Source organism: Gnatocerus cornutus, chromosome 2, assembly GCF_029298725.1.
Source record: "Gnatocerus cornutus isolate USDA-ARS CGAHR chromosome 2, icGnaCorn1.1, whole genome shotgun sequence".
NCBI lineage: Eukaryota > Metazoa > Arthropoda > Insecta > Coleoptera > Tenebrionidae > Gnatocerus > Gnatocerus cornutus.
The window spans coordinates 15,179,872-15,197,190 of record NC_142234.1 but is presented as its reverse complement, the minus strand read 5'-3'; the positions used below and the strand labels follow the sequence as shown (position 1 = coordinate 15,197,190).

Genomic DNA, 17,319 nt, shown 5'->3' with positions numbered 1-17,319 from the left:
TTCAATGCGCCACTTACACTTGCGCCCTGGAAATTCTGGAAAACATTGGAGAGAAGATGGCGGATTTCCAGGCAGATGTCATTGGTTTGCTCTAAGTCAAATGTACTTTATTTATTGATAATTTGCACGGATTGCAGTGGGTATGTTATTGGTGTTTCTTTCTGTTATATGTTATTATAGAATTGTACGTTGGACCAGAGGTGTGCGATAACTCATTTAGTTTATGACCAACAGGTAGAATCAAAGATGCATGCTAATAAGTGTTTTGAATGTGTCTTGGTGAGGCTAACTGATTTATTTATTTTCTTAACAAACAATTTTGAAACCGTAAACTTAGAATTCGCGCGCCGTGCCAGTGCAATGCCAACGAGGAAATTCCTCAAGCTCCCTTAGCATTTTGTGCATTTTGTGCAAGGAAGCGTGATTGGAAAATAACTAGAGATTTATTTTGTCGTAAAACTTTCTTAGTTGCTGCTGAAACAAAATTGTCTTGAGCTTACAAGGAAAAACTAAAATATTTATATTAGATCTCTTAGTACTCCAAAGGGTAGAAAAAAAAGAAGATTAGCTTCTACGCATGCTACAGTTGAGGGTCAAACGCTCTTACTGTCAAATTTTACCGATAAAAATTACTAAGGGCTGCTGCCAACTTAACTTTTTAATGAGTGGACCGATAGGAATGAGCTTTGGTATATGTTTATATTGTTAAATAAGATAATAAATAAACAAGTAAAAATAGTTACTGGTTCAAATTCTATATTTAATACTTTGAAATCATTACACAAAAAAGATGTAAATCCGTCAAGAAAACTGTTTAACGTAATAATGATTTTCAGTTAATTAACCCCTAAAGCAAAATTAAAAAACCTTTTTCAATTTGATTAGTTGTTTTGTAGTTATAGCTTGGAGTGTGTTTTTTTTACCGAGATAAAGTTTTTATGAACTAATTTCAAAGTTAAAATATTTTAACAAGTTGTTTAACAACCGCTTTTTCTACATTTTTGGCGCCTTTCTTTCTGTTAGTAGGTAAAGACTGTTTTATAGTAGGTACCTACAAAGGAGTACTGGAACACCCTGTACATATAAAAAGAAGAGCATTAGATATATCTGTTTGTATTTTATTAAATATTCGTAAGTATTAATATTTTGCAATGTAAATTTAGGTAAATTGTGCTTTTTTAAGTAAATAATTAAGGAAATTATATACCAATCTGCATATTTTAAACTCCAACCACTGTATCATACATTCCACAATCGAATTTAGTATGGAAATCCATTTTGTATATCGAGTCGAAAGGGAACGTCTCGCCTGTTCCATTTTAATACAAAATGCATGAAAATTTCTTGCATTCATTCATAATTTAAACGTACACCTGGGACTGTGAAATTTCACATCTATTTATTCAATTTCTATAAATGGTCTTTTAAATTTTGCAACCATGATATTTCGTTTACTTTAATAAAAGATCGTTAATACAGTTTCTACCTATTCCGAGACTTGTGCTTCCGTATTTTCTCGAAAAAAAATGTCCAAATCGAGGGGAAATCAAGCCCTCCACTTCTTATAATGCAGCTCATGATTTCGCACCCTCCTTCCAAGTATCCCCCTTTCCAAAAATTTAAATTGCAATCTACGTCCTGTGACATATGACAACTCATTGAAAAACGGTTTGAATAATTTTCCCATTCAAAAGATGACAATACAAACTAGAGGGGGTTTGTTGAACAAATCCTCTTTAATTTCAGCACGTGTGATAGCAAAGTTTGGAAGGCTAGGATTTTGGAAATAATGATTGACTGAAGTGTAAATTATTGGCTTGTTTGCTAACTGAAGTAACGGGATTGTTGATAATAAAAAGACCATTACTTATTCCATCTGGGTTGTTTGTGCTAATCCGCTAGGTTATAATGGTTTTTTTGTCGAAGCCTGTCACTACAGACGACTGGTTAGATTTGCAAATGTGATAGATTTTAACACAAAATGTTCCTGCGCCCACGTTCCAAATAATTCCTGTCAACTTTCTTTATATGCAAATGAATAGAATATCAATAATGTCAAGTGCAATGCATGTTCATTGTCAAGTATCTTGAGATTGCAATTATAATTTATTGTTATTGATTATTATCATTTTTCAAGTGCTCAGATCCACGGGTTTTACGAGAAACAACACACTTGCTACATACAACGTTTGGTTTGTCTACAATCAAACAGGCAGATGTTAAATATTATGTAAGCTCGAAGGAAAATTGATGCAACAGTTTTGACCTATTTCGTCTTATGAATTCGACTAACTGTACCTGGAAAGGTGTTGGCAATTGAATCTGAAATGACACCTGCCTAATGCACAAATAATGCCCAATTTTAATCGTGTCGGACGTTGCAACGACAATCCATTTAGATAAAATGAATGGTTTTGGATTCCCTCGTACAAATTGCTCTGTTATTGAAAACTGCCGAAAAGAAAACATCATTTACATATCTCCACCATAACGTTTTGTTTATTAAAATAAAGCCTTGAGGCCGATGCTATAAATTACAATCGAGTGATGTGCAAGGAAATGTTAGATTCACCGTTTCATTAACCAGTCGAATATTGGTGTTTATGTACTAATATAATTTTTCCACTTTTTTCTCCTGGGTGATAAAAATTCAGTTCATCCACGTTCCATATCCGGGTGTTAAAAAAACTTGTAGCTATTATTTAAAGACTTGCAAAAAGTTTTTGTCAGTGGGGTTCCGCTATATATGAAAGGTTGAGAAACTGAGCTTTTTATCTGCGGGTGATACAAGTTACGGTCATCGTTTGATCGCTATCTTTAATGACTTCTTAAATTTGTGCCGCACACTTTCGATTTTCTAGCCCATTTATAAAACATTGTATTGCGTTGGTCCCGTTAGGAGGTACTCCGCCCAAATTGATACCTTATTAAAATAACAGGTTGGTAGTAATTAAAAACAAAAGTCATGCAAGTATCACAGTTGCAAATTTAAATCTATTGTGTTTATTATAAGCTGGAGTTACTTGCAATAGTGATAATGTTGCGTAGTTCGAGTACCACGCCCTGAACGCAAATAAACGATCTATAAATTAAGCTGGTTCTAGTTCTAATAGGAACTTATGTTCCGACACTTTCTCACTGTTTGAGATACTAAATCTTATGATTTGTTAGTAGTTAAGAGAATAGATTTTCTATTCGAATGTGGTTCACATTTGTCTAGCAAACTAGGTAGTAATCAGGAGGCAATAATGATAAATTGTTCCATAATTGTAGCCTTAAATTCTTTAGGAAATGTAGACGTTTAAATAACCAAATAGTATGCAGACCACAAATGCTTGAGATAATGACTCATTTTTATGAAACATTTTTCTGTAATTACTTATTATAAGTTGGTACTATAAATATGCACTTGTGATAAAAAAAACAGTCACTGTTCTGAAACTGGTGCTCAAAGACTCCAATATTTCTATTAAGTTTTCATACATTCAACGAGGTAAGTTTTATCAATTTTTTTGGGGTTGCAAAATCGGATTTAAAATTATTTTCACGGGAAATTCCTCCTCATCAAAATGGATGAATTCAAGGTACGACTTAATGTTTACCCGTGGATTCTCTGAATATATAAAAATCCGGTTAATTTTATTTGTTAGAACTCCGGTATCAACAAATTTTAACGATAAACAGGCTATTTGCTTTGGATGCATGTAAGAATGACAAGAATTCGTAAATACCTAATCAATCATATCAACGTGTTAAAAAATGGAAATTTTTAAGTTACATATTGACAAAGAATTTAGTTGTTTCCTAATGTAAAGTCTTTAAAAAAATGTTGAAAATTGATAAACCAATATATGCATAAACGTGAAGATATTAAAGATTCATAATTAAATTAGAATTCATACTATTGTTGATAAAAGCTTCATTATGTAACTCGTTTGTCAAGCACATTACCTGCGACTCGTGTTGTAAACACAGTTTCTTCAAATGTAAGCAGCTGTTAAAGTTAAAGGATTTGTTTCATCATGTTTTTCTGGTGCAAAGAAGAACCAGAAGAAGGTAAATACGGAACTAGAAGCGAAATTGTAACCATTCAAAAAGTTGCAAGAGGAATAAATTACTTTTTTTATATAGTTGACGAATATCATGAAGCTGAAGAATCTATATGCGCTGGATTTGAGGCGCTTTAACAGTTTTGAACCAATTGGAGTACAAAAAAAGAATCGTACTGAATATCTCAAAAGTAGTTTCTGCTTTTGACTGATAAAATTAACAAAAATTTGAGAAAAAGGTTAGTTAGAGGGGAATTACAGTTTGGAGTGAAAAAAGTACAAGCTGAAGAAATAAAGTGAACAATAAAAAAATGAATCATAAGTGAATAGCCCAAGCATTTGAACAATTTAGAATGACATCAGCAGGAGTACGATCCGGAGGCACTTATTTGGGAGTGAAGTAAAAAGATTAACAAATCCTGGAGGATTCTAACGAAACCTAAGAATTATTGGGAAGTTAAATTTTCATTCTTGTAGAATTTTCTGGGAGACTGAAAGAAATCTAAAAAATCTCTAAGAATTTTTAACATATCAAAGCCTTGAAGTATGTATCTTCAGGAAAAAAATGTGATATTTAGAAGTGAGATAAACTTGAAAGAAAAAAAATCGAAACGTCCTTTGACTTTGTGAACGGTAAACAGGAAGAACCGAATTGGTATTTAAATAAAATAGCACTAATAAATTCAATCATTGAATTTGACTCCATTGAATTCGACTTTTCGAAAATGCTTAATAAATTATTTGGTTTAGCATTTTATAAAAAGAGATCTTCTTTCTTGACACGGTGACAGCACAAATCCAAAGCTAGGAACATCTCACACTACACAAAACCAGAGCAAGTTGCCTTATACCAGATTTAAACAATCATGTCCTAAGTTAATCCCAAGATACAGATCTGTTTCAATTTAACACCTTTATTAACACATTTAAAATAGTTATTAGAGCATAAAATTTAGTCACAACACAAAGCAGCAATCATCGTGCATGAGAAAACAATAGAAAAGTGGCAAGTTCACGATCACGTTTTTATTCTACTATTGAATAATCCAAAGATTGTTACGTAAAGCCAAGATTTATATCTAGTTAAATAATGACGTTTGTTTTGGGTTTTACAATACATATTTACATGCAGAGTTTTAATTGTTCGTAAATTTTACCTGAAAAGACAATAAAAAATTGCATTCAACGAGTTCGTTTACTTGTGGCCAGTCTAGTCGAGTAGTTTGTAAAGGCACAAAGGTATGAACATTGTTTCCTTTTTTTAAGTCGTGCCACTGCACTTGTTCGTCATAGCATTAATTTTATCTGTTATTAAATTGTCTTCCATTTAGTGTTGAAAACGATTGATTATTTTCACACTAACTGAGCTAGAAGACAGGAAATTAGTGCGGTAAATTAGATATTTTTTCACAGGCTAAGTAACGTTCAGGGAAAGTTTTAAATTACGTGATAACCACTATAAAATTTCAGATACGTTGCAAACGACTGATGTTAATAAACTTAAGAAGCTCAGAATGTTGCAAAGTTTCATTCTTTGTTCAAGATATTAATTTCAAATTGAAAAAACCGTCTCATAATACTACGAGAATAAAATTTTAAACCTCTGAGTTTTGATAAGAGCTGTGGACAGAATTAGATCCATCGTGACGGTAGCAAAGAAAAACATTCCTGTCATTTAACAGGCCCAATACAAGAATTTTTCGGATACTGTATCTATTTTTGTGATTCTAATCCAGGCATATTTTGTTAATGATTTAGAAATCCCAACAATTAAAAGTCCCGAGTTGTTGTGACGTGCTTCGTAGACAGATGTTCATAGACTTCGTCCAAAATTTTCTTCAGAGCGTGCCTTAAAGTTTTACTACGAAATTCAATTAATTAAGTGTAATTAGACATCTGAACTGCAGACAGGTGTCTTCGCTTGTTTACTAGGCAGCTAAGAGATTGTTACATAATGACCTCAAAGAAGCCCTTAATTAAAAGGGTTTCCGTGCTAAAAACAAAAATTTCTACGTGATAAACGTGGAGTATTAAAAATATTCCAAGATAAAATCTTGCGATTACACTAATTGGGAAATATTTTATCATACATAGACGCTTTTATGAGTTAATTATAGACTACCAACTCCTAGATTTCGTGTCCTTTTAAAAATTCTTCCTCTGAAGAAGCTACCAGTCGCCACAAATCTCTCCTAATTAACACCCGCAGTGTAAAATACACTTTTAGAACACATGCTCTTCTCAAAAAATATAGTCAAATTAAAGACGTAATGCACATGTTACCATTTAATCAAATTTTTTGTGTAGCAACCTCCAGTAAGAAGTTTTTTATGCCTTCGAGTGACATTACTCTACTTTCTTTTCGTGTTGCAGCGATTGTTAACCGAGTTCTTCTATACCGGATTCACCGGAGATTTGATGCGGTATAATCCAAAGTGGGACCAATCCTACATTAAACGCCCACAAAATTTCCACTGTAGTGCGGAAGTTAGGTTCATTTAAGACGTTGGTAAATTAAATAATGATAACGTAAAGAGAGTCAATATTATTAACAAATTGTTCGAGAATACCTGTCTTATCTTTATTGCTTTTATAATTATAGTGAAGTATTTATTGCGGTAGTCGAATATTATGCAACGATAAATGAATGCATTTTTGTTGTCATTCGTGGTGTCGAGATTATCCTGCACAACAAAATTAGGTAAATATTTGAGGAATTCGAAGGAATTGCCAAACACCTCTTTCGAAAAAACTGTGTCTCTGTGACGCTCTTGGTACAATAAAAACACTAATTTTATTAGATTCGCCATTAATGGATTTTTTAAACGGAAGCGACCCAAAAAGTTATGACGTGATGAGCTGATGATTGAAAACGACAAAAACAGGGAATGAAAGCATGTAAATTACAAATTTTAAAAAGTAAACGCAATGACAAAACCTCCATTAGTAGATTATTTTTAATGATTAAATAAAAATTGGTTCTAAATGGCATTTAAGAGTTTACGACATCGAACTATGCCGCCGTTTATCCAATTTTAATTATCTTTTTATTGTCGGATTTTTTACGGTACAGGTGTTGGCCTATAAATTAATACATTTTTAAAATTACCAAACAGGTAGTCTATTTACCAATAATAAAAACAATCATGAGATACTGTCCTTGACACAAAAGGCGTAGACGCAGACTGGCATTGTGAATGAATTTGTGTTATCCACATCCATTCTTACACGATCATTGCGGGTATTACAAACCTGAAATTGATACGTGTTGCCTCATTGATTGTGCCACCCGAGTTATTCAAAAATAGATTTTACTTATTGGATATTTAAAAACGACCGGAAGTTGCATCTCCTCAGTGCAATATTACATTTCAAAAAGATGAAATGGAACTTTGATTTTGGGAAAGTTTCTCCGTTTTTCGAAATTTCCAGAACAATTCAAAAATAGAGCAAATCTAAAAAGTTTCCAAGATTTTTAATTTTTTACCACTGTGGTGGCAATAAACTTTGTTGAGTTTACGGCGTTGGACTCATCACAAAATATTTTTTATTGTCACAATTTGTTATTTTTCGAGAGATTTTTTTCGCTAAAACATTGTAATATAGTCAGACTCAAAAATTGTCATAAATAACAACAATCAACGGAAAAAAATCCACGCTACATAAACGTTGCACATTATCAAATTTGCACTGATAACCGCAAAGTACCACATTCGACTCTATCTTTTCTTTTTTAATTTTGCTTTGTACTTGATATTGTGGTTCAACGACCCTCGACTACTTGAACACATTTTGAAAGTATTGAGTTCTTGTGATGTATTTTTTTATAATAATCCATCATCTGGATGACAATTTTGCTTGACGTCTTATTTTCATACACAATAGCATTTTAACGCCCGGGTGCTCCCCAGGTGCGGAATTAGGGCCGATTAATCGTTATGAGAGAAAAACCAGTAGTGTTAAGTATCACAATTTCTAACTGTTACAGATTCGACATTACGATGAGGATACGTCGTCTGAGCGTCTAACTTATGGAGATGAGCCAACCATCGGAGAAATCTGACAGTAAAGAAGACGTACACGATGTTGTTGCTCCAGCATGTGACAACAATAAACCAAGACATTATAGCATACTACATCAAGTTCTGGCCACGGCGATAGTTTCCTGGCTTGCTCTCGTGGATGGATTTGCTGCGGGTTACTCATCACCAGCTGAAGCAACAATGGTGGAGGAGTTGAATCTCACTAAAAGCGAAAGCACGTGGATTTTCAGTCTTCTCCCGGTCGGAGCTTTTCTGGGGAGCTTCACCGGGGGATGTTTCGTGGAATGCTTGGGTCGCAAGAAAACCCTTATTTTCGCAGATGGTATCTTTCTGGTGGCATGGTCCATAAATTATCTTTCTTGGAATTCTTGGAGTATGTATGGCAGCAGAGTTCTGAACGGATATGGCGTGGGTGTAGTTTCCTTCACACTTCCGGTATATTTAGCCGAAACTTTACAACCGACAATAAGAGGAAGATTGGCTTTGTTTCCGACGGCCTTCGGGAATTTCGGTATTTTGCTGTGTTTTATCGCTGGAAATGTGTTCAAGTGGAGAGAATTGGCGGGAATGGGCGTCATTTTAACAGTTCCGTTTCTAGCAGTGATTTGGATAGTACCGGAATCGCCGAGATGGTACGCCTCGAAAAACCAAGTTCAAAAAGCTCAAGAATCTCTTCTTTGGTTGCAATTCTCCAATTGCGACGTGTCTCAATTTGACCAAAACAAGACTTGTAAGGAAAAGAGCTTAATATCGCATTTAAGACCGTTTGGCATCGTAATGGGACTGATGTTCTTCCAACAGTTTAGTGGGATCACCGCTGTGATCTTCTATTCAACGCAGATTTTCCAGGAGTCTGGATCCTTTCTGGACCCGTCCATTTGTACAGCCATTATCGGCGTAGTTAACTTCATCTCCACCTTCATCGCAGCATTCATCGTCGATAGAATGGGACGCAAAATACTAATGTACACGTCCAGCATAACGATGGGCACAGTCTTAGCAATACTCGGATTTTACTTTTTTTACTTCAGTGATAAAAACAATGAGGCGGCACAATTTGGATGGATACCACTGGTCTGTTTCATTCTGTACGTTTTGGGGTTTTCTTTCGGTTTAGGACCAATTCCGTGGGTTATAATGGCAGAAATACTTCCGGCAGCGGTTAGAGGACAAGCGGCTTCGTTCTCTGCGGCGATTAATTGGGGCTGCAGTTTTATAATCACCAAAACTTTTCCACTTTTCCTTGATTTAGTGGGCCCGCATTTTGTTTTTTGGTTTTTCTCTTTGATTATGATAATCTCAGTGATTTTCCTGAGAGTTTTCGTACCGGAAACAAAAAGGCGGACTTTGGAGGACATTGAAAGAATACTGGCTGTTCATTAAACGAACACGAATCGATATCCGTTAATATCAAAACTACCTGCCAATATAATATTTTTTTATATCAAAATAATTTGTGATAGATGTAGATTCCTATTTCACTTGTTATTTTTGTATTGTTATTGTTGAAGAATCATATTTTAGATACAAGTGGAAAATATACAGGCTAAATATAGATTTGGATTTATTTTGATAATAATTGTATTTTATTATTCTTGTGTAAGTTTCCACTTGTTTGCTTCAGAGAAATTGTACCTACTTATAAGAGCATTAAAATATCAACCACATTGCGAATCAAAAGAGGCGCTGTTTTATTTTGTAGTCTAAAAATGCATGAACTCCTCTTAGTTTAATTTTTATTTAGTTTCACTAATTTTAGACTATATCATCACCTGCTTAGTAAGAATAAGAATAGAACACAATAAGTGAAACTGAGCTGTGATTTACTTTTACATATTTTGTGTAAGAGATAAAATAATAAACCGAATTTAATAAGTTGGGTTTTGTTACTTTTCATGGCTACAATCTGAAATTATTTTAAATTCCTTGCTTGCCTCAAAAATTAATTTCTTGGTTTGAGGGTAGAAAGTCAAAATATGAATCATACTATGTAACTCATGCGCTTTTCTTCGGGCAAAATACAAATGTACTTACATGCCTTCTTAGGTAACAATTCAAGTTCAATTTAGCAATAAATGAAAGTAATCTATGTATAACTATTTCTATCCGCTTTTATGAATGAATTTACATATCGCCTTAATTCATTAATTCTAAATTCTTGCGCAATATGATTAAACGAGCGCGATTTTCTTCTATTTTTGAAAATAGAACATGGATATAAAAAGTCCAAATGTTCCAAAATAAATCCTATTACTAAATATTTATGGAGTATTTACAAGAAAATGTGAAAATCCTAATGAATGTGACATGGTAAACAAGAAGAAAAATAAAAATCATAGAAATGTTAGCACAGCTGCTGACATTGCAACCCTGACATTTTATCAAGTTCTTGTGTCCTCCAATATTTAGCACGTGGATTTTATTTTACATTTTTATTTTTAAAAACGTGGAAAATCAAACAACGTAAATTTTCTTACGCGTCAATGATATAATTGGGCCACAATATATCATGCGTGTATGACGATCTTCTGGTAATCATAATTTAAAAAAAAGCTTTCCATACATGTTATCAGGAAGTTGTGCTCGATTTATTTTTTTCGCCTTGATAATTTATCCACGTGCGTATTTTTACATCCAATGTTTGGCTTTAAAAAAAAATAAAACTTGATAAAATCGTAGGTTTGGTTTGTAAACAGTTATAGCGACTAGGTCAGACAAACGCCATTTGAAAAAGAAGGTAGCGTAATTTTAGAAACACTTTTCTAAGCAGTAAAAAAAACTTTTGTATTAATAGAAGACTGATGTATTTGGTCGTACGCTCCTTACAGATTTAAATTTGGAATCTGAGACAATCCACATAAAATCACCTGACACTCCGTTTCATTTCAAACGAGGAGAACAAGGGTTAGTGGCATCACAGTTAGAATTTCTATTAATAACTGCTAGAAAAAGCTCGATATTGACTTTTTAAAGATTTCTTGTTTTAGTCAATACTGACTAAAAATCAATAAGTACTTTATGACGATGGCAATTAAATTGTTAAAAAGATTATCGCAATCTTTTTAATGCAAAAAATTCCAAAAATCAACACCAAATTAAATAATACGATAATCCATAATGACATAAGTTAATATCTTTATTTTTATATCTAATCAATAAAACAAGTGCGTCTGTGAGATAATACAGTTATATAATAGGAAGCAAATTTGTGTTTTCAGACACATGCGAGATAAACTTTACGCTAATGAGCAAAATTTTTATCAACAAAACTGTCTTGGCCTTGCGTTTCGGACATGTATTTTTAGCAAAGAGTACATATTTGTTGAGGTCAAAATTAGACGCATATTTTTTTAATCCCATGGACCAAACGCCGAATTTTAATTTGTTAGTTAAGTCTTAAAAAGTTAACAGATTTTTTTCTGAGAAGTGTTAACGACAATTTTCCTGCTAGTACATATAGAGTGTTTTTAAAAACGATATCTTTGAAGCGTTCCGCTAAAAATGCCCATCGCGGAAACTGTCACTCTAAATTTTCTAAAAATGTGTCGGACAAAGTTCACTCTCAACATCCACTTGAAATAGCTAAATGATAAGATAATCGCAAATTTTCCAATGTGTGACCAATTTATTACCGCTTCCTTCCAAACGATACGATGCGGATGTCGATGCTATTTTCGATTAAGACATAATGTAATGAGGGCAAGCTGCATTAGTGGATGCAACATATGCACCCATCCATTAAATGACACGATCTTTTAATAAACTTGTCTGTATTTACTGTTTGTGTTTTTTGTTGATATACATTGTAGACAAGTCTTTCGCTGAAATCATGCCAAATTATTCCTAATTGAAAAAAATATTTTTAAGTCTCGTGACATAAATACAAGCCAGGTATGACACTTATGTGTGTTCCATTTTAAATAATACTCACAGAGAGTCTGTATTTTTAGAAGAGGTTTTAGACCACGGTCTACTTCTAGTAAATCTTATCTCAGCTACTGGAAGTGAATTAAAAATTGTCCCTATTTACACTGACAATATTTGCATCGAGCAGCAAGTGTTTATACACAAACGAACTCACCTAATTTTTGGAACGAGATAAGATAGATTTCTTGAGAATTAAACCTTAAAATTGATCTAGTGGCGCCAATTTTATTGTTTTGCGCAACACATTGCTTCAGATAAGTAGACAGTTTCAGTCAGTCAAATCTAAATCCACAATTGAATTCACATCTTCAGCAGACGGGCGACGTTATCTAATTTTTGGTATCAGAAAGTGGACATTTGACAATGGCATCAAGCCGGAATCAGCAACATTATGTAGTACAATTAATTTTTTCTAGATCGTGACCATGCAAATCAACCTGCAAAAAGACGATGTTCGAGTAATCTTGCATGGTGACCTCGGTTTTTGTTATTAATTTTTTTTTATTGGAACGAGATTGGACCATTAGTTCTTTGGCTTCTTTGTCCGAGAAATTCGTTTAAATTCTTTTGGCAATGCAGAAAAATAGAATAACATAGTTAGTTGTTCGATTGTTAGACTGCATTTTCTTGGAGTGACGTGTTACAAATTTTGTAAACAATTTATGTAAATAATTTCTTGGTAACTAGTGATTATTTTATTATCTTCCGCGTCCCTCCAAGATATGAATCCCGTAAATATGGATTTGTACACTTCACTAGTTGCTCTAAAACCTGTTGTAAATTACCATACAGTAAATTATGACAATTGCGAAATTATAATTGTTGAGTGGGGAAAATCCGCAGTACGGGCTTAGACCCATTTCTTGGGACTACAGCGGTCGAAAACTAGAGAAAGAAAGCCGATTTGGGAAAGAAAATTTACCTGCTATCCCTGTACTAAAATTTAAATGTTAAGCCTTATTGTCCGATAATACTTTGCCCCTTCCACTAAAATAGGCGCATTGGGCATTACAAGTTAGTTTGGTGTTGACCGTGTGGACAGTATTAGCAAGATAAATTTTTTCAAACTCCTATTACATTTCTCGACCAAGCAAGTTTACTATTACTTAAGGTAAGCAAATTTACTTCTTGGTTTCTAATCTACCTGACACCGACATTGGACCTTATCATACATCAAATTTTAGAGATAAATGGGACCAATTCAACGGCAAGCAGTTTTCTTATCGGAATGGCGCTGTGGAGTTTACTTAGCCCGATAATTTTTGGCGGTCAATCTAGGATCAATAATTTTACCATGTTGGTCATGGGTTTTAATTGTGTGGTATTTCCCTTGAATAGTAAACTAGTCAGAGTTTTTTACTTTAATTAGACTTTTGCCGCAAATATAAAATCAAATGATTCGCCTTTTTTCTGGCAGTTAACACGGGTCTATTTTAAAATTTTCATTTGAAAAAATAATTTATGTGTGGTTCCTGACCTTGAGCAATAACGCTTGATGGTGTCTAAAATTAAAAAGAATCAATGAACGTTAGCTTTCGATCTATCTTTTTTCATTCAAAATTAAACTAGACGAGCGCACAGTCATTTGAAATTTCTCCTAATAAGATCTACATTATTTATGAGATTTGTGCTCAATAATAATCTCAGTTTTGGATCTAGCATTTGTCTAATTTGATTAATATCGCGATCGTGTCACATACCGACGTTTCAATCTTTATTTAATTAGAAAGGTGTTTGTAATGTATCTTTGGATTTAATATCACGCCATGTACTCGAAGTTGATTCTATCTGGTAAGGAAGATGTATTCAATGCTTTATTAAACGACCACAGAGTTTGCTTGAAGAACATTGTTATATTATCATATACAGAACGTTTGCTGAGAAACAATCGCGAAATACCGCTAGATCCGGATCTATAGATCATGGCGATCTGCAAGTTCATACATTTGTAAATCTAATTCTGGTGCTGACAATTTGGGCGCTTCGAACGACACAAAAAATCAGTTACTAACCGAAAATAACAAGCAAAATGACAGTTCATCGACCGCTAAAACTGGACTACTTTTTTATATCTATTGGAGTTTAATTCGCCATAATCTTAAACAATACATCACTTAACCTTATTTTCCGACATTGCACAACGTGGATGCTTATATGAGGTTTGTTTTTTCGGTGGACTTTTAAAAGGAACAGTTAACTTTCTAATATTCCTAAATGACCAGTTCAGACTGCTTAAGTTGAAACTAATGTCTTAGATAAACAAATTAATTGTCATTATTATAGGTGAAAAGGTTTCGACCTGCTGTAATTTTTACTGGAAACACTTATGGTTAACCGTATCCTTTAGCGGGAATTAGATAGAAGTAGACCAAGGAAAGAGCGTACATAATCCAAAAACTCTCTAAAAAGGTCTAACTGTTCGAAAAATACCCGGAATATTCGAAACAGCACAAATTTCGGTTGACCATAGCATAAACATTATTACAACCCTTCAAGTCAATAAGACCCGTATTTGAGTGACACCATAAAAGAGGTATAGAAACCCAACTTGCATTTCTAAATAGTTTCTAGTTTTCACAGATTTGAAGAATTTGTTGGTAGGCAGATATCAAATAAAAGTCGCTTCTAGTTCAGTTATTTTTCGACGTATAGGAAAAATTAACATAGATTTGAGTTTTGCGTGAAATTCTGCGTAAAATGAGTGCTAATAACTTGGGGTTCTTCCTCAAATTAGCTACATATCGACCAAAGTAACTGTTCAAAAGGAGTTTTAGTGGTCATTTTTTCAGAGCGAAAACGACGTTTAATGTCTTTGAGTGAATTAATCAAAATAGCAGCTCGCCTGGCCAAATGAAGCAAAAAAAAATCGGAACCTAAAATTTAATACAGTTTCGGAGCCTGCGTGTAATTTTGCATCAAATGAGTATCTATCAATAATTTTAATTTACTTCACAAAAATTTTATTTAAAAATAAAAGTAAAAAAAGTAGATAAAAATTGATTTTGTTTCATTATTTTGATATTCTTAGCAACAAAAATGGAACAAAAGTAAATTTCAATCACTTCTAATTCTTTTAATAGTTGACGTACGGGAAAAATTCGCATAGTTTTGAGTGTTGTGTGAAATTCTACGCTAAATGAGTATCGCACAATTATTTGCATATTATAGTCAAATATCCAATTTTGACCCATTCATAAATACATTTAAGCACCCCCACGGTTTTTACGATAATAAAACCGCTAATCAATATTGTTTGTGTGGTCTTGTTTAAGTTGTAAAAACCGTTTAATAACGTGTTGGTGATGCGACGCCATTCATATTTTATTAATCGTGTCGGATTGAGGTTTCGTTGGAGTAGATATAAAATACATTTGATTACACTCATGGACATAATAAATTACATAATCGCCGACATTACACTCTCAATTCTCATATTTCTTTGTTTTGCCGAAACCGGTGTCTGCGATAATAATTTATATTTACCTCAACTTCAAAACAAGATTTGTTTATGTCTACCCGAAGACCTTATTAAAAATAAATGAAGAAAACGAATTAGAAAAACAATCGATTTTAATCAAGTTATAAATAATTCCTTCTTGGAGTTTCCGTCTGGCTGTCGTAAACATAGGTTTCACACACAATTTTTGTGTGGTGAAGGGAAGTGCATTACTGCATCAGTATCCAAGAAAATAACTGGTTGGAATCCGAACGAGGCAAATTCCGAGAACGGTCAACGGTCCTTTCGGCCGGTCCTGTCTAATTAGTAAATTGAAGCCGTCGGAGGATGTTCAATTATGCAACAATTACAATCGAAATTTTCTTGTTTGTTGCACGTCCAATTTGAATGAAAAATACGGCGGTGATTCATCGTTTGTTTTGACAATTGAGAACTGAAATTTCTATAGGTCATATTCATCGGTCAATCAATTTTATAAAGTTGACGCCAGAGAGAGGGGTGGGGTCGGATTTTCTATGTCATAGTATTGTGCAATTTTGAACAAGGTTGAATAATCATAATCATGTTTACAATAAGCAGTGAAACTGCTGTTTTAAAAATAATCATGAAAAAGTAGTGGCAGTTGCATCGGAGCGAATATTGCATCCTCTCCCTACCTTCATAATGACTTTTTGTTCTTTTCTTCATAATATATTTCTATTTCATCTATGCCATTTATTGCGTTAGTAGTTTCACAAACATCTGGCGTGGGCATCAAGTAGTAAGGGTACCCTGATATGTGAACACTAATAATATCGTGCATTTCTTATATTCTGAGAATGACCACTATCTAATGTGTTTGTTATTTGACTAACGTTGTGGGAAAAATAAGTCGCTACATAACGAACTCATTCATAATCCCATCGACTTTTGCAATGTTCAATGATAAGCTTCAACCCTATGATACCTACATGTGTCACTTACTTTCGGGTCCGGTTTGTTTATTACCATTAATTAATATTCCTTGCTTTGCCTGTTTTATAACATTATTGTTTATTGTTTTTAAATTGTCATGAAGTTAAATGGTTGCTTGGAGGATAAATTGATTGTTTTTTAATTAATTGGAGGATAAAATTTCACACAAAATAAAAACAATTCATAAAAACAAATATTTCAAGTGAAATTTTAATTGCCCTATTTACAAACAGCAGCGATAATCCTATTGTTAAAATTGCATAATTCACGGCCACATTTTCAATTGGTAACTTTTGCAAGGCAATCCAAAAAATAAAACAATAAAGCAACAAAAGTATTTATTTACTAAAGACTTCAAAATCCAAAGAGTCTACAGTGTAGATATCAAATCTTACAAACAAAAACATTAAACATCTTTAATTGTTGTGAAGAAATATGTTGTTCCCTTTGATAACCATAAAGTTATAAATTTCGATAGCTTATCGTTTACTCATTTGGGGTTCGAACAAAATACATATTTCAATTTGATTTAATTTTGATGACATGCTAATATTTCATCCTATGAATGATTCAGATTCAGAGTTACAGTTTTACTTTGGTTATTTTTGTTTTGTTCAAAGAATTTTTTTTTAATTTGTTTTCGTTACTTTTTTATTTTGTTATTAGGTACAATTAATGAGCAAGTTCAGAATAGTAATTTGTGCAAGCAAGCATTAAACTGCTAGAATTACAGTACATAAATTCTTGGTTGATTCTAAAAATAAAAATTTCTAAAATTTATTTCTCTTGGTCTATTATTACTATTACTATTATTCATGTAATTTAGCACAATGAATGAACAAATCAAGAGTGCTAACCTCTCTGCCTTACGTCATTACGTTAGTATTAA

General features: G+C 33.2%; 1 pseudogene across 2 annotated transcripts; it reads left to right on the top strand.

Moving 5' to 3' along the window:
- The first annotated feature begins 29 nt into the window (after nucleotides 1-29).
- On the top strand, nucleotides 30-9,772 carry LOC148179433 (facilitated trehalose transporter Tret1 pseudogene; annotated as a pseudogene). 2 transcript variants are annotated; one of them, XR_015769629.1, is made up of 2 exons: nucleotides 30-140; nucleotides 8,038-9,772. The product of XR_015769629.1 is annotated as a facilitated trehalose transporter Tret1 pseudogene, transcript variant X2 (transcript). The 2 variants fall into 2 exon arrangements; XR_015769628.1 differs by lacking the exon at nucleotides 30-140 and adding an exon at nucleotides 3,390-3,493.
- Nucleotides 9,773-17,319: the final 7,547 nt, after the last annotated feature.